The sequence below is a fragment of the Lissotriton helveticus genome, chromosome 8 (genome assembly GCF_964261635.1).
Source record: "Lissotriton helveticus chromosome 8, aLisHel1.1, whole genome shotgun sequence".
Lineage (NCBI taxonomy): Eukaryota > Metazoa > Chordata > Amphibia > Caudata > Salamandridae > Lissotriton > Lissotriton helveticus.
Window position 1 is genome coordinate 126,078,561 of NC_136069.1, and position 25,576 is coordinate 126,104,136.

The following is a 25,576-nucleotide window of genomic DNA, read 5'->3' on the forward strand; positions in this document are numbered from 1 at the left end:
CAGAGGAATGCTTTTCTAATGGCAGACAGGCGTGCCATGGACCCGGGGGATTACATCAGTGAGCTGTACAGTAATGGGAAACTGACCGAAATACCATCTTAGACATCATTGGCAATCAAGTCCTGACGGAGGGACAAAAAAACATATTGGATGGTAGGGCACACTCGCCTTGGAAACCCCGCTGTGGCACCACAACAGGGTGTGGAAGAATGTAGGAAATGGGATGTCCTAGGGATATTGATGCTGGGAGACCTCAGGACATAAGGGGACAATGGTGACTTTTGCAGACCTTCAATCCCAATATGAGTTAACCAGGAGCCAATATCTGTGAAGCGTACAAATAAGACACATTCTGAGTGGATGTATAAACCCGAACGAGGTCATCCCAGAGGAGAGCCTCTACAATTCAGAGTGCTGGGTACCGCATTACACAAGCACGTCACTTCAGCAATATCCAACACACTGCCAGCCAACAGTACCCCCAACTCCCTGCTGCAGGCCCCGAGAGACTGATAGGAGATATATCTCGGCAGATTGGAAGATGATTACTGAGGGAGGCCTGCCGTTACCAAGGAGAGGCGGCGAGCAGGGCAGGTTTCAGACTTATCCGGCTCAAAATACAACACAGGGCACTCTTCACCAAGGGGGCGCTATTAGCTATGAATAGGAGCCCAAATGACAGCTGTTCAAGGGGATGCGCACAGCAAGTCAAGCACTGCTACCCTCTGGGAGTGTCCACGACTAAGCTCCTTCTGGAGGGGTCCAGCGTAGGATGCCCGAGGCCCTGGAAATGCCACTGGAGCTCACTCTTGTAGGAAAAGAAGGTGCACACACCGAATAATAACTTCCACGGAGACGGAGGTAACTTTCTGTCGTTATGCAGTTTACTCCACAAACAGCAATACACCAGGTACAGTCACAATCCAGTCAACGAGTCAGAACGATAATCATTCATTTCATCACCTCCCTGCATTCCATCCCACGCTCCCGTTCCCTCGAACAACACCTTCAACCGATAATGCCTCGTTACCGTTGCATAACAGCATCATTTAATTTTGACAGTTTGCTAAAATGCATCTTATAATACAGACACGAGTGCAGCATTATCCCAACGCTGCGCTCTTACGTTACCAAAGAGACTTGCATTATTTGCACTAGGCACAAAGGTAACATTATACAAATGTCACGCTCGTGCATACACAATAATGTGCAACAACTTCTAAACTGATCATGTTTGGAATCTGGGGGGAAACAAACAATGGACAAATGCACACTTCCGTTTTGCAATGTAGTTCTACAGGCGGCCCAGTGTGATGTGATAGAGAGATTGAACAGCTATGTGTCCCGCGGGTAGATAAGTGGGTAACCACCATGCAGGCAGGTAGAGGTACAGCAGGGAGTGGCACTGGAACAGCAGAGGCAGGGGCTAGAAATAATTAAATTATGGGCAGCTCTCTCACCAGGTGTCGAGTCTGACGTTGTCTCAGTCTCTGCAGGGCCGCTTACTTCTGGAATGGTCCTCGAGACCTCGACCTGGCCTCACCACCGGTCACGCGCACTTTTTAATGCGCATGATCACCACCGGCGCCCCACCCAAAGGTGGGTGAACTGAAGAGACCACGCAGCCGCGGCAGCAGTCGTGGAGACATCTGCGGCTGCGCGCGAGCGCGACCCACCCTCACAGTGCTCCAATATACAAATGCATGCCACCGTTATTTATGTAAATAATTGAATGACTCCGAGAGAGTCAGACATTCACAGAGTTGTGCCTGCTTTTTTTCCCGCAAGGAGTGTGAGAATGATTGTGTAAACTTATCTGATTTACTGATTTCTTTTTGTAACGTAACGCCCCCGGCCGGACCGAATATCGGCCCCAGCACCAAAACCGGCCCCCTGCAAAAAAAACGGCCCCCAACCCATCCAGCCGACCGGGGAATTGCCCGGTGCCCGGCATTGTCAGTCCGGCCCTGGTCGCACACTACTCACACACCGGCGGTGTCGCCCCTAAGGACTCTGGTCAATGTAGTAAAGTGTTTGCGATGCATCATCTTTCGATCTTCTGCTATCTTCGCTGTCTTCGCCATCCCTGGACACGTGTTTCGGGGTATTACCCCTCGTCAGCAGGGATAGGCCGTGTACTGGGGTTGCCGATGGCTGCCAATATCTGCCAGGTATAGTACCACTCAGGCGCGTAGGTGCGGGATCCCAGGCTCGTCAGCCCGCTGCTCAAGGGAGCTTTAAAGTTACAAATGGGGGTGGGGTCGCACACTACTCACACACCGGCGGTGTCGCCCCTAAGGACTCTGGTCAATGTAGTAAAGTGTTTGTGATGCAAGTAATTCTGTTCAAGTAAAAAAAAAAGTGCAAGCCTTTTTTTAAACCTATATGGATGTATTGTGTTTGTTAGGTGAAGTACAAAGAAGTTAACATCTACCTAACTGAGGGGGACTTGACAGATATTCTATGCGTCCGGCATGGGGTCAAACATTATGCCCATTATCACTTAATTGGATATAGACAACTAGGCACAGGTGTAGCTTATGGAATTACTTCTGGTCCACATATCTTACAGGACGCTGCAACAATGACTGCATGGGTCATCAATGGTGTCACTTAACATGTCATGAGTGACAAATATATGCAGTTGTGAGAAGTGCATGATGTGGCACAACTCACCAAGGCCTGGCTGGCCCGACACACATGCTGTGATTTGGTGAAAAAACACAGGTGTATATATTTACCTATCTAACTATCTATCTATCTATCTAGCTATCTATATATCTATCTATCTATCTATCTATCTATCTATCTATCTATCTATCTATCTATCTATCTATCTATCTATCTATCTATCTATCTATCTATCTGTCTATAGATAGATATGTATTATATATATACATATCTCCCACAGTTGGCTACTTGTTGCACAGACCTTGGGCACATATCGATCCAGTGCGTAGTCCGCGGCAGAGCCTCGCCGCAAAAATAATCACCACACAATTTCTTTGCATAAACCAAATGACATCGCACTCACAGGTTTTCTTAAATCCCCAGGATTCTTTTTAATGCATTTACAAAAAGGTATATGGAGACAACCAATGCGTTTCGCTATCACTGATAGCTTGATCACGGTACAATGGTTGTGTTCAAAACAGCCAATAAAAACATTTTTACACCATCATGTGATTTGTGGAAACATTCCTCCTTATGCAGTGTCTTATGGGAGATATAATTCACTCTGTTTATCCTCACTTACGTTATTCATTTAGTTTTGCTTTTCAGTGTGTATTTAACCCCTTTGCTGCTAGGCCTTTTCCCCTCCTGTGCTAAGCCATTTTTTGGCGATTTGGGTCAGTGTGCGCTTAGGCCCCTGTAACTTTTTGACCACATAAGGTATCCACTCCAAATTTGCGTCCTTTTCTTCCAACATCATGGGGATTCTAAAGATACCCAGGGTTTGTGGATTCCCTTGGAGGGGTCCCAGAAATTAAGCAAAATATAGTAACATTTTTGTTTTTTTCAGAAAAATGAGGAAAACTGGTTGCAAATGAAAGCCTCTGGGTTTTTCCCTGCAAATGTTATCAAAAAAGGGCTTGTGGGGCTGAAATCACCATTTTCTCAGCTTTTAGGGAATGACAGTCTTTTGTCACAGAACCAACATTTTTCTCACAGTTTTGGCATTTTTCTGGGACATAGCCTATTTTTGCTATTTTTAGTGCTTTCAACCTCCTTCCTGGTAATGGTAGAAATGAGTTTGAAAGCAATAATGGATCCTGGAAAGCTATACATTTTCGGAAAGTAAACAAAATCATGAATTCAGAAAAGAGTCAAATGTCTAAATCCATGAAGGTTTCTTTATAGAAATTAACAGTTATATATTGGAATAATTGAAAATTAGTTACAAAAACAGCCTTTTGTCTCAACGTTTTCACCTGTAACTTCTTGTAATTTTGACAGCTCTTTGAAATCAATATACGGTTACATCTGATGGACCTTCCTGGTTGTGGTGATATATAGGACTTGTAGTTTCACCAAGAACCCGATGAACCCAGAGCCAAAAACTGAGCAGCAACTTGCAATGGTATTTTATTATAAACGGGGTATAGAGCACTTATTCTTGGAAAATGTATACATGGAAAAATCGGTATGAAAGACAGCTATGTATTTCTGAATTGGGTACAAATTATAGAGTTTAGAAAAAGTATATATTTGCACATTTTCAAAATTGGGAATACTAGCATGAGAATTATTGGTCATTTTTCAAAAAGATTTTTTTTTTTTACACTGTCTTTCATTGGGAAGGGAGAAATGCATAAAAACTCAAAAGGTAATAACGGTTGATTTACAAATCTGAATTACCCTAAGTCTCCTGATAAAAACGGTACCTCACTTGTGTGGGTCGGCCTTGTGCCTGCGACAGGAAACGGCACAAAATACAACGTGGTCACACCTCAATTTTGCAGTTAAAAATTGACCCTTTTTTGGCAAAGTGCCTAGCTGTAGTTTTTGCACCCTAGCTCTGCCGGCACCTAGGGAAACCTAGCAAACCTATACATTTTTAAAAACTAGACACACAGGGAAATTCAGGATAGGGTGACTCGACTGCCTCCCATCAGGTTCTGTTACCCAGAATCCCTTGCAAACTTACAAAATTGGGAAGAAAAACGCATTTCCTTCACATTTCTGTGGTGGAAAGTTCTGGAATCTGCGTGGATCAACGAATTTCCACACACCCCGCGTTCCCCAAAGTCTTATGAGAAAAATTGTAGCTCACTTGCCTGGGTCTGCCTAGTGCCTAAGACAGGAAACGGCGCAAAACGCAACGTGGTCGCACCTCAATTTTGCAGTGAAAACTGGCCCTTTTTTGACAAAGTGCCTACCTGTAGTTTTTCAACCCTAGCTCTGCCGGCACCTAGGGAAACCTAGAAAACCTATACATTTTTGAAAACTAGACACCCAGTGAAATTCAGGATAGGAAGACTCGACTGCCTCCCACCAGGTTCTGTTACCCAGAATCCCTTGCAAACCTACAAAATTGGAAAACAAATGCATTTTCCTCACATTTCTGTGGTGGAAAGTTCTGGAATCTGCGTGGATCAACAAATTTCCACCCACCCCGCGTTACCCTAAGTCTTATGAGAAAAATGGTACCTCACTTGCCCGGGTCTGCCTAGTGCCTGCGACAGGAAACGGTGCAAAACGCAACGTGGTCGCACCTTAATTTCGCAGTGAAAACTGGCCCTTTTTTGGCAAAGTGCCTACCTGTAGTTTTTGAACCCTAGCTCTGCCGGCACCTATGGAAACCTAGCATACCTATACATTTTGAAAACTAGACACCGAGAGGAATTCAGGATGGGGTGACTTGACTGCCTCCCACCAGGTTCTGTTACCCATAATCCCTTGCAAACCTAAAAAATTGGAAACAAAACGCATTTTCCTCACATTTCTGTGGTGGAAAGTTCTGGAATCTGCGTGGATCAACAAATTTCACCCTCCCCGCGTTCCCCAAAGTCTCATGAGAAAAATGGTACCTCACTTGCCTGGGTCTGCCTAGTGCCTGCGACAGGAAACGGCACAAAACGCAACGTGGTTTCACCTCAGTTTCGCAGTGAAAACTGGCCCTTTTTTGACAAAGTGGCTACCTGTAGTTTTTCAACCCTAGCTCTGCCGGCACCTAGGGAAACCTAGAAAACCTATACATTTTTAAAAACTAGACACCCAAGGAAATTCAGGATAGGGTGACTCGATGCCTCCCACCAGGTTCTGTTACCCAGAATCCCTTGCAAACCTACAAAACTGGAAAAAAATGCATTTTCCTCACATTTCTGTGGTGGAAAGTTCTGGAATCTGTGTGGATCAACAAATTTCCACCCACCCCGCGTTCCCCAAAGTCTTATGAGAAAAATTGTAGCTCACTTGCCTGGGTCTGCCTAGTGCCTGAGACAGGAAACGGCGCAAAACGCAACGTGGTCGCACCTCAATTTTGCAGTGAAAACTGGCCCTCTTTAGACAAAGTGCCATACCTGTAGTTTTTCAACCCTAGCTCTACCGGCACCTAGAGAAACCTAGAAAACCTATACATTTTTGAAAACTAGACACCCAGTGAAATTCAGGATAGAAAGACTCGACTGCCTCCCACCAGGTTCTGTTACCCAGAATCCCTTGCAAACCTACAAAACTGGAAAAAAAATGCATTTTCCTCACATTTCTGTGGTGGAAAGTTCTTGAATCTGCGTGGATCAACAAATTTCCACCCACCCAGCATTCCCTCACGTCTCCCAAAAATAATGGTACCTCACTTGCGTGGGTGGCTCAAGGACCCACCACAGGCAAGGGCTCCAAACCTAATGAGGCTACATCAAAATTACATATTATCATAAAGCAACCTGGTTTTGCAAGGGTGTTCCCATGAGTTTTTGGCCCGGGGCTCAGCGGCCATCTAGGGAAACCTACATAACCCACACATTTTTGGAAACTAGACACCCGGGGGAGTCCAGCGAGGTATAGCTTGCGTGGGTCCCTCATCATTCTCCTACCCAGAATCCACTGCAAACATCAAATTTTGCTACAAAATTCACTTTTTTCTCAGATTTCTGTGTGGTAAAGTTGTGGAATGTGCGTGGATCCTCAAATTTCCTCCCACCCAGCGTTCCCCCAGGTCTCCCAATAAAAATTGTACCTCACTTGCGTGGGTAGGCATAGTGGCTGCAACAGGAAAAGGCCCAAATTGTACGGTGATGACTTAAAAATAACCTTTAGCAAAACTACCTTATTTTTTGGGGGGGCACCTGAGTTTTTGGCCCGGGGCTCGACGGCCATCTTTGGAAACTACCAAACCCAAACAGTTCTTAAAAACTAGGCACCCGGGGGAGTCCAGGGAGGTATGGCATGCATGGGTCCCCCAACGTTTTCCTACCCAGAATTCCCTGCAAACCTTAAAATTAGGTAAAAAAACACTTTTCCCTAAATATTTGCGTGGGATCCCCGTGCCGGCACAAATGTCCTACCACACAGCGTTCCCCTTGTTCTCCCAAGTAAAATGATACCTCACATGTGAGAAAAAAAGTTTTTGTTTGTGAAATGTGAGCTTTGCAGTGGATTCTGGGTAGGAGAATGATGAGGGACCCACACAAGCCATACCTCGTTGGACTGCCCCGGGTGTCTAGTTTCCAGAAATGTGTTGCTTAGGTAGGTTTCCCTAGATGGCTGCCGAGACCCGGGCCAAAAACTCATGGGAACCCCCTTGCAAAACCAGGTTGGTTTGTGATAGGTAATTTTGATGTCGCCTCATTGGGTTTTGGGCCCTTGCCTGTTGCGGGTCCTTGAGCCACCCACGCAAGTGAGGTACCATTTTTATCGGGAGACGTGGAGGAATGCTGGGTAGGAGGAAATTTGTGTGAGCCCAGTGATGCCACGCTTTCCCACACAAAAATGTTTGAGAAAAAAGATTTTTTTTCATCTAAAATTGAGGTTTGTAAGGGATTCTGGGTAAAGGAATGTTGGAGGATCCACGAAAGCCATACCTCCTTGGAAGCCCCCGGGTGTATACTTTGCAGAAATGTTTGGGCTTGGTAGGCTTCCCTAGATGGCCGCCAAGCCCGGGGCTAAAAACTCATGGGACCCCCCCTTGCAAAACCAGGTTCTATTGTGTTAGGTAATTTTGATTTCGCCTTAATAGGTTTTTGGCCCTTGCCTGTCCCGGGCACTATGCCTACCCATACAAGTGAGGTACCATTTTTCTCGTAAGCCTTTGGGGAACATGGGATGGGTGGAATCCACGCAGATTCCAGAACTTTCCAACACAGAAATGCGAGTAAAATTTTTTTTTTCTGCAAATTCTTTAGGTTTGCAAGGGATTCTGGGTAATAGAACCTATTGAGAGCCAGTCAAGTCACTCCATTCTGGATTTCCTTGTGTGTCTAGTTTTCAAAAATGTACAGGTTTGCTAGGTTTTCCTATTTGCCGGCTGCGCTAGAGCCCATAATCCACAGGTAGGCATATTTCTAAAAACAAATCTGTGCCTTGTCTGCTTTCTGCCGCCCCGAGGGGCGATTTCGGGGGTGGGGTTGCCCCGATATGCCCCCAAGGGGGGCAGAAACACTGTGTATATTTTTCTGGGGGGTGGGGGCATTGGTATGCCCATTCTAGGCAGCCCCCACACATAAAAAAGCCAGCGTAATCGTTGGCGTCAAGTGGGCTTTTTGCCCCGGGGGGGCAGATTGTGGGCTAATGCCCCCACCTGCCCCCCAGGGGGGCAGAACGCCTATTAGATGCCAGGTATTTTTTTGAGCAAATTTTAATTAGGGTGGGGTCTGCCCAAAACGGCCTGCCAATGCCCGCACCCTAATAAAAATTTGCCAAAAAAATATCCCTGGTGTCCAGTGGGCATTTTGCCGCCCCCGGGAGGGCTGATTGGGGCTGCTGCCCCATCTGCCCCCAGGGGGGGGGCAGGAAGGCTGTAATTGTTGTGGGGGAGAAGGTGGGGGCATGGGCTTGCCCGTTTTGGGCAGCATCACCCTATTTCAAATTTGTCCCCCAAAAAATCCCTGGCATCTAGTGGGCTTTTTGCCACCCCTGGCGGGGCAGATTGGGGATGAATTCCCCCATCTGCCCCCCAGGTGGGGCAGAAAGTCCACTAGATGCCAGGGATGTTTTTGTGCACATTTTAATTAGAGTGGGGTCTGCAAAAAACGGGCATGCCAATGCCCCCACCCTAATAAAAATTGTCCAAAAAAACCCTGGTGTCTAGTGGGCTTTTTCCCCCCCGGGGGGACAGATTGGGGGATACTGCCCCATCGGCCCCCAGGGGGGGCAGGAAGGCTGTAAATGTTGCGGGGGAGGGGGTGGGGGCATAGGCATGCCCGTTTTGGGCAGCCCCACCCTATTTCAAATTTGCCCCAGAAAAACCCTGGCATCTAGTGGGCTTTTTGCCACCCTGGCTGGGCAGATTGGGGGGTAATACCCCCATATGCTCCCCAGGGGTGGTCAGAAAGTCCACTAGATACCAGGGAGTTTTTTTGGGCAAATTTTAATTAGGGTGGGGTCTGCTCAAAACGTGCATGTGTTGCCCCCACCCATAAAAAAATGTGACCAAAAAATCCCTGGTGTCTAGTGGGCTTTTTGCCCCCCCGGGGGTGGCAGATTGGGGGCTATTGCCCCCATATACCCCCCGGGGGGGGGGGCAGAAAGGCTGTAATGGTGGCGGGTGGGTGGGGGCATTGGCGTGCCTGTTTCGGGCAGCCCCCACCCTAAAAAAAAGTCAAAAAACAAAACCCTGGTGTTTATTGGGCGTTCTGCCCCCCCCCCCCAAAGGGGCAGATTAGGGGTCAATGCCCCATCTGCCCCCCGGGGGGGCAGAAAGACTGTAATGATTCCGGTGGGGGGTGGGGGCATGGGCATGCCCATTTTGGGAAGCCCCCACCCTAAAAAACTTTCAAAAAAGAAATCCCTGGTGCTTAGTGGGCTTTCTGCCCCCCCCGAAGGGGCAGATTAGGGGCCAATGCCCCATCTGCCCCTGGGGGGGCAGAAAGACTATAACAATTGGGGGGGGGCGGGGGCATGGGCATGCCTGTTTTGGGCAGCCCCCACCCTTATTTTAAATTATTGTAAAATCCCTGGTGTCTAGTGGGCTTTTTGCCCCCCCCCGGGGGGCAAAAAGACTAAAAAATTGCCAAACAGAATTGGGGGGAGCAAAGGCCCTGGGGTCTAGTGGGTGGATCCCTGCTTGGGGATCCCCCTCCTGTGGCGTACCATTGGAAAGGGGGGATTCTCCCCTTTCCAATGATACCTCCCCCGTCTTTGTACATGCCCAGAGGGCTGAGATAGCCCCCTGAGCACGAAGAAAGGGAAACTGAAATGAGCCTCTTGGCTCATTTCAGTTTCGGTTTCACTGAAATGACGTCAGCGCGACGTGCGCGCTGATCGTCATTTCAGGGAAACCAGGGGGGCCTCGGGAGCTGGGGAAGCTCTTCCCCAGCTCCCGAGGCTCTGGGGGAGAAGAGGGAATCCCTCTGGTGCCCGCACCAGAGGGATTTCCATGGGTGGGTGTGATGACGAGCTGAGCTCGTCATCAGCACACGAGCAGCGTGTACCATGACGAGCTCAGCTCGTCATCAGCAGGGAAGGGGTTAAATCTCCTAATGTTTTGAAGAGATTACCACTGGCTTAAAAGTCGTATTGAATGAATCCCTATATATTTAAGCGAGCAGGGACATTCTATCATGTAGACCACAAATTAAGTTTTGCAAGTAATCAGATCTCTGATTTTCCACATTTTCTTATTTGGTAATTCAACCAGATCATTATTTTTGGCGATCTGACAAACCTTGCAGTTGTGACATTTTCTGAAACCCTTTGTCTGCAACCCCTGTATTCCTTTCGGTTTGCTGGTGGTCTGATGATGGCTATGGACCAATTTGTCTTTCAGGTTTTGTGCTCTGCGATAAGTTATATTTGGGTGATTGCCCATGAGTTTCCCTACCGTTGGGTCCATTTGTAGCAATTTCCATTTTTTTCGCAGTATCTGATTAATTTCTTTTGCTTCACAGCAATAATCCAAAATCAGTCTCACAGGTTCTGTTGTCAGCTGGTCATTTGTTTGTGGTTTAGTTTTTGCTTTCAGAGTGTCTTGTCTCAATTTTTGATCAGCTTTCATCCATCCTTTTTTAATGCTGTGATCTTTATAGCCTTGATGTTTAAATCTTACTGCAGTTTTCTTACTATTCTCCTGCCACTCACTTTCTTCCAAACAGATCCTCCGAATTCTTAAGAATTCCCCATACGTGATATTTTTAATAACGGTGGCTTTATGGAAGCTGGTAGCGTGTAGTGTGGCATTTGTCGTGGTCTCCTTCCGGTGCAGGGTAGTATGTAATTCATTGTTATATACATAGATTTCGGTGTCTAAAAAGGTGATTCTTTCTCTGCTGATGGTATATGTAAAGTTGATATTTGCATCTGTTGAGTTCAGAATTAAGAAGTACTCCTGGAACTCCTCAGCCGTCCCATCCCACACGATTAAAAGATCGTCTATGTATCGTATCCATTTCGTGATCTTATTAACATACTTGTCATTGTTGGGGTGCCATGCCACCTGTTGTTCCCACCACCCCATCACAAGACAAGCATATGCTGGACTGAAAGAAAACCCCTTCGCGCAGCCTTTTGTTTGTTGATAGATTTCATTACCAAAGAGGAAAACATTCTGAGTCAAGCATATTTCAATCATGTCCATCAACATCTGATTGTGTTGAGCAAATTGTATATTTGGTTCCCTCAAGAAGAAACTACATGCTAACAGACCAATGGTATAGTCAATGTTCGTATACAAGGATATCACATCCATTGTTATTAGCATGTAATTATCTTGCCATGTTAGCTCCTGGAAGTGTCTCAGTAGGTCGGTAGTATCTTTCAAGTATGAGCTGAGGTTCATTACAAATGGCATTAGAAATAAATAAATGTAACTTGCCATGGGTTCCAATAGTGACCCTTTCGCTGACACTATTGGTCTCCCTGGTGGTTTTAGTCGGTTTTTGTGCAGTTTGGGGAAGAAATAAATTGTAGCTGTTGTTGGGTTGTCAATCATCAGATATCTTTTTTCATCTTCATCTATCAGATTTTGTGATAACCAATGGGTAAGCCTTTTATCCAGCTGTTGTTTGTATATGAAAGTAGGATTTGTATCCAATCTGCGATAATATTCACGGTTCTTTAATTGTGAATGTGCCACCATTTCATAAGCTGATGTGTTGAGGATGACGATGTTGCCATAAAAATGGCAGATAAAGGTGGCAACATCGTAAGGAGGAATGTTTCCACAAACATCTTGATGGTGTAAAAATGTTTTTATTGGCTGTTTTGAACACAACCATTGTACCGTGATCAAGCTATCAGTGATAACGAAACGCGTCGGTTGGCTCCATATACCTGTTTGTAAATGGATTAAAAAGAAGTCTGGGGATTTAAGAAAACCTGTGAGTGCGATGTCATTTGGTTTCTGCAAAGAAATTGTGTGGTGATATATATATATACATATATATATATATATATATATATATATATATATATATATACATATATCTATTACCTACTGGCGGTCGCCAGTAGGTATATATAGTTAGGATTTTTTCTCTATGGGTTTTTTGAAAATTCTATGTCTAATAACTTTGGCGTTTGTGGACGGAATCGGCTGAAATTTTCAGGAAAATGGCACATTTTGTTTCTGAGCAGCCCTTGAAAATTTGGGGGGGGTTCGTCCAGTGGGGGCCGAGAAAAAAGGGGGGTCCCAAAACGTGTTTTTAACATTGAGTTTTCCATAGGGCGGTTGGCCTCACTTTTAGCCCGAACGGCTGAATGGATTTGCACGAAACTTGGCAAAATTGTAGGGACTGGTAGCCCGATGTGCCTTTTGTAGGTCTCAATATATGTGCTCCAGTGGATTTTGAGAAATTAACGTTTAAAAAAAGATATATATCTGTAACAGCGGACCGGTTAGCGCTCTGGTTCGCGGACTTTTCGCGCAACGGAGCTTTGTGAAGCGAAGCTGATTGGTTCTCCGGCGTCTGTCAACATTCCAAACAGTCCGTAGCGGCCGCCATCTTGTCTCTCGGTAGGATCGAGAGACAAGAGGAGGTCAAAACAAAGGGGGAAATAACTATAAGGGGGCATAGTAGATCCTCGCTGACCCCCTAGGTTTGATGTGGAGGTTTTAAAAGGGCCCCGCGGGGCAAAAAAAAAACAAAATAATAATAATCGAACGGCTGAATGGATTTGCACGAAACTTGGCAAAATATTAGGGACTGGTAGCCCGATGTGCCTTTGCTAGGTCTCAATATATGTGCTCCAGTGGATTTTGAGAAATTAACGTTGAAAAAAAGATATATATCTGTAACAGCGCTCCGCTTCGCGTACTTTTCGCGTCACGGAGCTTTGCGAAGCTGATTGGTTCTCCGGCGTCTGTCAACATTCCAAACAGTCCGTAGCGGCCGCCATCTTGTCCCTCGGTAGGATTGAGAGACAAGAGGAGGCCAAAGCGAAGGGGGAAATGACCATAAGGGGGCATAGTAGATCCTTCCTGACCTCTTAGGTTTGATGTACCATTTTGCCAAGTTTGGTGTAATTCCGTTCAGCCATTCAGGCTGTAGACGTATGTAAATGTCCTATGGAAAATTGCATGGGGAAAACACATTTGAAAGTGTTGAAATTTAGAACCAATTAAAATGTTACTTTGGTTTTGTATTTGTGTGTGATGAAAGTTAATTGGTTATGTATATATGTCAAATGAGAGGAAACCACAGCCATTTTGTGATACTACTGTCTGAGGTACATTTGTGAGGAATTTTTGGTGGTGAATTTCTGGTGTTTGATTTACACAGTACTAACACTTCTGCTACTTTTAAAAAGGTGAGTTGTTAATTTGTATGGGGAACTATGTTGTACACTTGAAGATAATTTGAAAAATGTTTTCTGTTATTTATTTGCAGTCCTTCTGTTATACTAAATACTTGATAAAGTTAGTTTTATATTATGTATTACTAAAGACGATAAATGAAAGTGATTATTTTTTTCTGCAATTTACAGCAAGCAATTTCAAAATAAAATGGCTCACAATGAAGAGACCGTGGCAATTTCTTTTGAATTGTCCAACACATTGATTGAAATTGAGAGCACCAATAATGAAATATTGTCACAAGGAGGACATGACTTGTATGATTCCATTAGATTGATTGAAATGGACAGCACCAAGAATGAAATATTGTCACAAGGAGATGACTTGAATGATTCCACTACATTGATTGAAATTGAGAGCACCAATAATGAAATATTGTCACAAGGAGGAGATGGCTTGTATGATTCCATTAGATTGATTGAAATGGACAGCACCAATAATGAAATATTGTCACAAGGAGGAGATGACTTGAATGATTCCACTACATTGATTGAAATTGAGAGCACCAATAATGAAATATTGTCACGAGGAGATGACTTGAATGATTCCACTACATTGATTGAAATGACAGCACCAATAATGAAATATTGTCAGAAGGAGGAGATGACTTGAATGATTTTTTTGATCAATCTCTTGATGGCGAATTTATCGAGTGTTTGGAGACCATAGAGTTACAAGAATCATCATTGGAGACTTTTAATGAGGACATTGCTGATGAGGACATGTTACTAGTTCTTTCAAATTTAGAAAATTCTGAAGAATAAATTTATATTTAGAAATCAAAAATTGTTTGAGACATTATTCATTTTTATTTTTAATTTATGAGGTTGTAGCGAAGTGATTGTAGTATAAAATGAGACTTATAGTATAGAGTGCAACATTTTTATGTTACATGGTAAGTTTACTCATATTTACTTCCCTTCTGCCACTATATTATCTCCAATGTGTATTTGACATGTCTTCTTCATCTCCGGCCTCCTTTCTCTCACTGTGTGTCTCCGATGCATCTTATCGCTGCTATTTTGTGTAATTACAGAAGAGAGTAAAATAAAATAGTTCGGAACGTGAAAAGGGGGCAAAGTAGAGTACTCCTCACCCCCTAGGCCTTTTTAGGCGGTCCCAAAAGGATCAGTTTCTGCTTTCCTGAGAGATTATGGTATGAGTTCCATATACCACAATAACTTGCATTACAACATGCAAGATATCTATCTCCTATTACCAACTTTTGGAGATATTCGCGCTAAGCGCGAATATCTCCAAAAAGTAACACCTGCCCTGAGCAGTTCTTAGCCATGTTATCCAATGGGAGGTGGATAACATGGCTAAGAGTATTAGCTCGGTAATGCATGAATATCGCTGAGTTTTTAGCGATATTCATGCATTGCGGCCGTTTATTATCGCATTTGCGATAAACCTTGATAATAGTAAGGTTTATCTTCGATAATTTCTGACGATGCTTAGTGGTAAAAAATTGGTTGGTAAGCATCGTTAGCGATAAATATCGCTTAACTTTGGTAATATGCCCCAACGTCTGTTAACGTTCGATTCGAAGGAAATGAGGAAGTGTTGAAAAACATTGTCTGCGCCATCTTGCCTTTTTTGAAATGCCACACTTTTGTCGTGCACGGCAGCCATTTTAGATGTCTTGACCAGACCCACTCTCTGCACGCTGTCGATTCGTAGCATGGCTCCTCACCCTCGTAAGCATCTCCCCCAGGCACTGGTCACCACCGCTCTCTGTCTTATGCATGGGCAATAAACCTTCCCCCATCTGCGCTGCTCTTCCCTGAGAATCACACTCTGTGCCCGCCCGACACCTCCCTTTCGCCCTATTCACTACCGCACCCTCTGACACTCCTCTTCCTCTGTGTCCGATTGTCCAGGCTATCAGCTAGCCCTGCAGATGTAGTTTATGGCTCCAGCTGTAAAGATTCACCCCTCTTCAAAGGAGTTATAGTAGATCAAGGCCCACACCCGATGAGATCCGTCACACCACACGTGTTCCTACTATCTGAAAACCATCCTGTATTGTGATTGGTGAGGGGACCGAGCCTGAAGCGGAAGATTCTAGGAATGACTCTTTGTACATCAAAGTTTTTACAATTATGTGTCACATTAAAAATATATAGCACTCCAACAAAGTAGTAGGAATATAAAACTTTAATAACATATAAATATATACAACAAAACAAAAACAGTAAAAACATTTAAACAACGAAGAGACCGTGGCAATTTCTTTTGAATTCCTGATGAGGACATGTTACTAGTTCTTTCAAATTATGAAAATTCAGAAGATGTTGCCTGGGGGTGGGTCGTCAGTAGCAGTCTGTTGTGCGAATAGTTCCAAGGCAGCAGAACGCGCTGAAATCTAGATGGCACGAAAGTGATGTCTAGTAAGTTGCCGCCCAGCAAATAACGGCGTGGGGCGCCGCGGGGGTGAGTGAGTCCAGTAGGCACCACAGCTATTCTTACCGGCATTGCAGAATTACTGCTGGGGACAATGCCTGTGCTGTAGCAGGGTCACAGCAGAAACAAAAAGGATTCTGTTGAAGATGTTGTTGGTTTTCAATTTGAAAACAGTTCTGGTGTCAACTGCTATGCTAATGTAGTGGTTAATGTTTTGTTTTCTCTAGAAAATGTAAAAGAGGGGGAGGCAGTCCAAAGTTCCGTTAAAAGGGCAAAGGAAAGGATCGGTGGTTTGAACTATCAGTCAAAAAGGGGAGGGGGTGCAATAATTTTTCCTACCGGGTCACACTGTGCTTTCACCGGAAGTGAGGTCTGCAGGATTGTAGTAATTCAAAGTGAGGCTGGCGCCAGCATGGGAGCGCCGACGTCCCGCGGATACAGTTTCGTCACTCCACGGGCGATCATGGCAGTCATTCCCCATCGGGGGTCGGAGACTCCCGCGGCTCCTCTAGAATCTTCAAGGTCGTGGAGGACTACGGTGGTGGAGTCAACCAGTGACCGGGCCATTTCTTTATGTTGGGCCCGCTCTTGCCAGGTCGACCGCCATTTTGAGAGTTCGGCAGCTACCGGCGATCGCGGGGTCACATGAGCGGACGGGCTCCACCCTGCCGGGCGAGACGTTGCAGCATGGCCACAGTGGAAGAACCGTTATCTAGGCCGTTCCGAAACTGTGCAGCACTGTAGTTGTTAGGATGCCACCGCCTGGAGCGCTGAGGGTGCAGCTGGGAAGCCTCCACCTGGGGAGGCGGGAGAGGCCTGTTCGCACCGTCTCTCCCTCCCAGTGCACCCCACGGCGTCTCGCTTGAGATTTGTTATGGCCGGACCAGGCGATGAGGACGAGGGGGGGGTCGGAGGCATGTGCAAGACATCCCCCTCCAGTGTTGTCGCAGCCATTATAAAAGAAAGAAGTGTCCCGTCCGTCTTCGGGCCGGGCTTCCGGTGGATGTCGGCCGGACGCCCCTGGCTCTGGCCCCATGAACGGGTTTCTTGGTTTATCGGCTGCAGCCGGATCCCGTCGGCCTCGGCCCCCCGACCGTTGGTGGTCGGACCGGAAGAGCATGTGGCGGGACTACCTGCAACTCTCAAGGGCCACCGCGGCCGGACTGGGAGAGAGAGGGGAGGGTCGAGGAGACATTCCCCCCCCCTGCAACTGTTCAGCGTTGTAAAGGCAATCCCCTGGCCGGGTCCCGCTGGTCTCGGCCTCTCCTCCGGCTACACCCTACGTTAGGATCTCCTGGCCGAGGCGTGGCAGCAGGACCTGCCTTATATGGGCTGCTCCCGGCTGGGCGTAGCCGGAACCCTGCCCCACCTTGGAAGTTTCCAGAGTGGGGGTGGATGTTCTACTGACTTGCATTTTCCCTAGTCTATCGATTTTTTTGGCGTGGCAGGCGGTGGGACAGCGAGGGGTGATTTGGTTTCTCTTACTGTTTTTCTGGTCTCTCACCACTGGCATATTTTAACGTTTTCTTGTTTCTAGGACATTAATAGGTTTTATCATTACGTTATGTTATCGTTTCTTTGTTCGTTGTTTAATAAAAGTTCATGTTCATCAGTGGCCTACTGATTTTCGTTTTCCTATTTTTTTCTTTCCAGGTTGTTTCATGGTAAAGTTTCTGTTAACAGGATACAGTGATCACTTCGTTATTATTGCATATGTCCTTTTCACTAGGGGTGCTCTCTGGTCGGGCCAGATGACGTATCTCTAGTAAATGGTCCGGGTGAAAAAGGTGCATCAATCAGTGGGGAGTAGATAGGCATGACAGATTACAACGGGGGAGAAAGGTCCGCATTACATACCCTTTCACTACTTGCAAAGATTTTCCTACGTTTATTTGCAAACAGGGAATACCTCCAAAAAGAACTAATTCCCAAACAGTCAATGTTCGGACAATCAATCAATCAATGAGGAATGAAATAGGTACGACGTGTTAAAGGCTTGCGTTACCTACCCTTCACTATCTGCAAAGGGAGATAGAATATTCCTATTCTTCCTCGTTTGCAGGTAGAGAAGATCGTTAAGAGAATTAACTTCGAACAATTCAATGCTCGATTGAAACAATCAACAAGGGGTACTGTGAACACAAATGAACGCCGCTTATATACATACGCATTGCTATTTTCAACAGGTTGTTCCTAATGTTTCTATTTTAGCGAGGTCAAAAGAGATCCCATTAGTGGCCTACTGATTTTGCTCGATTCCTTTTGTTTTTTTACACGATTTTTCGCTATCTGCAAAGAGTAAACAGAGTATTGCGACTCTGTGCTTGTTTGTAAATAGAGAATGAACCAAAGAGAACAATCAATCAAATGGAGAGAGAAGCAGGCACGACGGATTACAAAGGGGGAAAGGGCTGCGTTAACTACCCTTCACTATCTGCAAAGAGAGAGTACTCCTAATAGAAATGAGGGGTGGGGGGCAGCAATCAAAGCAGATCAGTGTGCATAAACACGAAAAAAAAAATTCTTACCACGTACTTGACATTCGACAGCTTATGATATTTGCTATTAAAAAACCATTGAAATTCACTGAAAAAACCATAGGTTATAGACCATATATAGTTAGGAATTAGCATTTACAAAACCTTGAAAATTCACTGAAAAAACCATAGGTTATAGACCATATATAGTTAGGAATTAGCATTTAAAAAACCTTATTTTACTCACACAAAACCATTGAAATTCCATATATAGTTAGTTGCACTAACTATATATTGCGCACCCGCAATCCACTGCTGATGATGTCACATATTACATCATTCATGACATGGTCAGTGACATCACTGATGACATCACTGATGACATCTCAAATGACATCACTGATGACATCACTGATGACATCTCATTTGACATCAATGACCACATCACTGATGATATCATTCATGTGACAATACAATGCATCTCCTCACATTTTAATATAACCTCTGTTTCACCCAGTGTTAAAAACAGAGTATAATTTTTGAAACCATTGACACACCAATACTAGTTACTACATACGTACTCACTGATTCCTACGTCTACACACACATTCACTCATTCACCCATACAATCATTCATACATACAATCACTCATGTTTACAACACAATCATATGCACTCATACACCTATACAGACACTCACACTCTGCCACTCATCCATGGAGTTACTCACACACCTAGTCAGTCCTGTAAAGAATCAATCACACTTCCATTTTCTACTCTATACAGTTAAACATAGAGCACCTTACGTTTTCAACCATATACTAACACATACTTACTCTCTTATACAATCATTGATACAAGTACACATTGATCTGTACAGAGTCACACACCTCCCAGCCAGCCACACACACACTCAGTCTCCCATGCAAATACTTGGGCAATCAATCAATAACCCATATAGTTACTCATATAGCTACTGATCAACACATGCAGCAGTTTACAGAACAACAGACATAATGATGCACAAATTAAGACAGTTTAGTCACTAACCCATGCACTCAGTGAGACACATTTAATCACTCACTCATACATTCAGTCATGCACCTACTAAATCCTTCGTCCAGACACTTATACATCCACTCATTCTTCAATATGTAAGACATATTTTAACTTTACAGAAACATAGTCACTGGATGTTGTCATCAGTGATGTCATCAGTGATGTCATTTGAGATGTCATCAGTGATGTCATCAGTGATGTCACTGACCATGTCATGAATGATGTAATATGTGACATCATCAGCAGTGGATTGCGGGTGCGCAATATATAGTTAGTGCAACTAACTATATATGGAATTTCAATGGTTTTGTGTGAGTAAAATAAGGTTTTTTAAATGCTAATTCCTAACTATATATGGTCTATAACCTATGGTTTTTTCAGTGAATATATATATATACATATATATATATCTATCTATCTATCTATATATATATATATATATATATATATATATATATATATATATATATATAGATATATATATAGATATAGATATAGATATAGATATAGATATAGATATAGATATATATCAGCACCAGTCTCCTCGAACTCTCATGGAGAGGAACACCACAAGACTCCAGAAAATCTGCACAAAATCCTTTTATTTTGGCATTTTTCATGACGTGTTTCGTTTATAAAAAACATTCTCAAATGCTACCGGGATTCAACACAAATGGTTCTCCCGCCCTCCTTTTCAAGCCTTGCTACAATTGGACAGGGCAACACAGGTGACCAATGCACTGAGAATGCGAAAAACCAGGAAAGTGGATTCTCGCAGAGCAGACTTCTGGGTGTCGGTACTGTCCCAAGTGGGCCGTGCCTGCTCCTGTCACACCGATGCTCACCAAGCTCTATCAGCAGCGCGGCATTGCAGCTTGGCTTGTCCCTCACTCCACCGTCTGAGCTCCTAACAAGAGCCTGAGTGTGTTGCCAAAGTAAACAGCACACACACACACACACACACACACATATATATATATATATATATAAATATATATATATATTACCTACTGGAGGTCGCCAGTAGGTATATATAGTTAGGACCTAGTTACCATAGGAAATTCCGAACATTCTAATTGGAATAACTTTGGCGCCGATTAAGGGATCTGCCTGTAATTTTCATTAAATTTGCCTTGCTGCGCTCTGCTCCTTCCCTGAAAGTTTCGGGGGGATTCGTCAAGTGGGGGCCGAGAAAAAGGGGGGTACCAAAACGTGTTTTCCCCATGTTAATTTCCATAGGGACATTCTGACAAGGCTACAGCTCGAACGGCTGAACGGAATTATACCAGATTTGGCAAAATGGTAGGGACTGGTATGCAGCAGTGCCTTTTGTATGTTTGGTGTAAATCCCTCCAGTAGTTCTTGAGAAAATTGCATTTGAAAATTTTCAAATGGCATTTTTTATGGGACCTTTAGACACGGCTACAGCCCGAACGGCTGAACGGAATTACACCAAACTTGGCAAAATGGTAGGGACAGGTATGCAGTAGTGCCTTTTCTATATTTGGTGAAAATCCCTCCAGTAGTTGTTGAGAAAATGAATTTGAGCAAATTATATATCTATATGCGCTCAACATTCTATTGGGAATAACTTAGGCGCCGATTCAGGAATCTGTGCGTAATTTTCCAGAATTTTGGCCAGCTCCGCTCTGCTCCTTCCCTTAAAGTTTCGGGGGGATTCGTCAAGCGGGGGCCGAAAGGGGGGTCCCAAAACGTGCTTTCCCCATGTTAATTTCCATAGGGACCTTTAGACACGGCTACAGCCCGAACGGCTGAACGGAATTACGCCAAACTTGGCAAAATGGTAGGGACAGGTATCCAGTAGTGCCTTTTCTATATTTGGTGAAAATCCCTCCAGTAGTTGTTGAGAAAATTGAATTTGATCAAATTCTATATCTATTTGCGCTCACCGTACGCGCACCATACGCGTACGGTACGCGTACCGTACGCGTACGTGCGCGTACCCTTACGTGCGGGAGCGAGTTTCTGATTGGCTGGCAGTAGACTGTCAACATTCCAAACTGTCCAAACCAGGAAGTGTTCGCCACCATCTTGTTTTTCAGGAGAACTGAGGCACAAGAGAGCCCAAAACAAGAGTGGAAAACACGAAAAGGGGGCAGGGTAGAGACCCCCCAACCCCCTAGCCCTTCTCAGGGGGTCCCAAAAGGACCCCCAAGGGCAAAAAAAAAAAATCGCGGGGTACGCGCACCATACGCATAGGGTACGCGTACCGTGCGCGTACCCCGCAATTTTTAAAAAAAGAGAAGGGCTAGGGTCAGGGGGTCTCAACCCTGCCCCCTTTTCGCGTTTTCCACTCTTGTTTTGGGCTCTCCTGTGCCTCACTTCTCCTGAGAAACAAGATGGCTGCTCAGGTGGTCCCAGAAGGATAATAACATATATAAACGTTATCCGCTAATAGAATTAGCATTTACAAAACCTTTGAAATTTATTGAAAAAAAATATAGGTTTCACGCCTGATATAGTTAGGAATTCGCATTTAAAAAACCTTGCAAATTCACTGAAAAAAACATGGGTTTCAAGCCTTATAAAGTTAGGAATTAGCATTTAAAAAACCTTGCCAATTCACTTAAAAAACCATAGGTTTCAGGACTTATATAGTTAGGAATTAGCATTCAAAAAACTTTGCAAAGTCTGTATTTAACACTGGGTGTATCAAAGGTTATATTAGAGTGTGAGGAGGTGCATCGTATTATCACATGAATTATATCATCAGTGATGTGATCAGTGATGTCAAATGAGATGTCATCAGTGATGTCATCAGTGATGTCATTTGAGATGTCATCAGTAATGTCATCAGTGATGTCACTGACCATGTCATGAATGATGTAATGTGTGACATCATCAGCAGTGGATTGGGGGTGCGCGAAATATAGTTAGTACAACTAACTATATAGGAGCAATTTCAATGTTTTTTTAAATGCTAATTCCTAACTTTATAAGGCCTGAAACCTATGGTTTTTTAAGTGAATTTGCAAGGTTTTTAAAATGCTAATTCCTAACTATATAAGGCCTGAAACCTATGTTTTTTAAGTGAATATATATATATATATATATATATATATATATATATATATATATATATATATATATATATATATATATATATGCCTTCGAAGTGATCCTCTGCTCTGAGAGCGCTCAGCAGCGGGTGTTCTGCACAGGAGCTGGATCCTGGCCCAACTTAATTTCTTTTATAACAAAGTATGTGGCACTCCTGAATTGTATTTCAGCTTATTTCATTATTAAGCGTTCACCCCACCAACGCGTTTCAGCCACTCTAGGTTTTTTTTTACGGTCAGTGAGTCCTTCCTTAATTTCACTATTTATAGTCCCTCTTCTGCATTCAAGTGGCATTATGGGATATGTAGTGTAACACAAAATATCAACAGACTTAATACAAATAATAGAAAGACCATTGCGCTTTTTGTCAAGTTGTTACATTGTTTCATGTGGCTCGCATTGTTTTCAACCCTGGCTATTCAACTGAATGTGTGCAATATACAGAAAGCGTCACATTGGGGTTTAGTACCCACAATACCATGAATATTTTTGAGCGCATAATTGCACATGTTTTAACAAGAGTTCTACATTGTTGCATGTTTGTATTGGTTCCAGTACCCTTTTTGCATTTAATGTCCCATGTTTCACAATGGTGGAGGGCTAGCTAATATCCTATTCCAGGTGCACATAAACTTCCTCATCATTATTTATGCCTAGAGATAGGAAGATAGATAGATAGATTGCCTACTGGTGGTTGCTAGTAGGTAGTTATAGTTAGGACTATGTTTCCATTGATAAACATGTTTTAACTTGCTGATAAGATTTAGTGAGGCTAGATCATATCATGCTATGGGCCGAAATAGGGTTGTCTCCAGATTTCAGATTCAAATGTGAAATTGTAGAAGACTGTTTAAAACAAAGCAATGCATAGGCCAGTCCATGGTTACATTTTGTCAAATTATTCCTGCAAGAATTCGGGCTGGCACATCTATGGGCAAACACAGGAAACATTACCAGTCTTACCAGGGCACTGGTAAGTCGAAGTCCTTAGGAACGCAAATGTTAGATTTGGGGGTCTCTAGTTGGTAGAGGTAGGTACCTTTGACCAAATAGGAACCCTTGCGTCTTGTCAGGGTAACGGGGTACACTCCCAAAATAAACCCTGCTCACCCCCTTGGTAGCTTGGCATGAGCAGACAGGCTTATCTCAGAAGCAGTGTGTAAAGCATTTGTGAACATATACTATAACCCAGTGACAACACTACAGATGGACACCACACAAGCTGTAGTATAAAAATAAGTATTTTCATACAGACTTAACACAAAACCACAAACGACAAAAATTCACAATACTGTACTTTAAAAGGGTAGAAATAGCTTATTTCTCTTTAGATGTAAAATGCGACACTTTGAGTTCAATGTACCTTTGGATGCGTACACTATACAACAAAAGTGTTGCAGGGAAGGTGATGGTTCAGTTCCTTACACGCAAGAACGGTGATGCATAGGGTCCCTACTGCTGCATCAGGGATGCGTTGGTTCTTCTCCGCATTGGGAGGTCATGCGTCGGTTTCTTACTGCGCTTCCGTGGCGATGCGACCAGCAGCGCCGTGATGCGAGGAAGATCCGGTGCAATTAAACAAAATGGCGTCTTCTTCTTGATGCAACAACGATGCGTGCACACCCAATGCCCTTGCGGCGACTGAATGATTCTTCTGAGCCACAACAGGCCCTGCGACACGCCTCTCTGGTGATGCGATGGCGTCTGCTGCAAAGGCGACACTCTTCTCTGGTGATGCGAGGCGCTTTGGGTGATGCGATGGCAACAGCGGCAGCGGCGGCATGCTTCTCCGGTGATGCGACGCCGTCAGCATTGACGGCGACTCTTTTCTCCAGTGATGCGACGACAATGGCTGCGGCGGTAACACGCTTCTTCGTTTTGAGTCGCGCTACCACACGCAGTCTCTCAGAAGGCCCAACTCAACAGCAGGCACATCAATTCCCAGCAAGGGAAGGCTGGGGAGCTGGTTGGTGAAGTTGTCCCTAAGACTTCAGCAGGAGGCAAGCTCTATCTCAAGCCCTTGGAGATCTTTTATAAGTTGATTTGAAAGTAGGACAACGTCCTTTCTCCTTTCTTTGGCAGTCAGGCAACCACTGCAGGCCAATCCCCCAAACAGCACTCAGCTTAGGGACAGTCTCCTCCTCAGTTTCTCTGGTTCCTCCCCTCAGCAAAGGTTCTTCTTGTTTCCCAAAAATGATCTAAAGTTTTTGGGTCTGGGTCCTGATATTTATAATAGCAAATCCTTTGTCCTCTGAAGACAGAGGATCCTTTACTCAGCCCAAACCAGTTATGTGCAGTCCTGGAGCACTTTGTTGACAAGACTCCTTCTTTCCTTTAACAGTGTGGGCCAGGGACATCAGACGCACCACAGGAGGTGGAGCCAGCATTGTGGAGGGAAGGCACAGCCCTCTTCAGGTCCCAGGTGCAACTCCTCCCACCCATCTACATACAGATCTCTCTATTCAGCCCTGTGCTGACTCACCCTGTCTCCTGGAATCCCCCAGCCCCTGTCACTCAAACTCCACATAAGGAATACACAACCTAGCAGAGGCAAGCTTGGATAGTTAGGCAAGAAAATACCTACTTTCTAAAAGTGGTATTTTCAAACACAGAATGTTAAAACCAACTTCACTAAAAGATGTATTTTATCATTCTGAGTTCAGGCATACTAAACTTGAATTTCTACCTAGTTCCCTGAGTCAGTTAGGATTATACGGTGTAATAATCAAACTGCCCATTCTGGCCTTGCAATAGTGAAAAACAAAAATGGCTGTAATCCACAAAATAGAACATGCCTCACACACCAGGACATGTCCTACCTTTTACCTACAATTCACCCTGCCCCTAGGTAGGGTGCATTGTAGGGGTGACTTATACGCAGAAGAGGGAAGCTTTAGGGACTGGCAAGTGGGTACACTTGCCCAGTCAACATGGCAGTACCAGACTGCTCACAGGCTCTGCAATGGCAGACCTGAGACACACTTTTACAGGCTGCTTCTGTGGGTGGCACAACCAGTGCTGCAAGCCCACAAGTAGCATTTGGTTTACCAGCCCAGAGCATACTCAGTGCACTGTACTAGGATCTGACAAGTAAACCAAACCA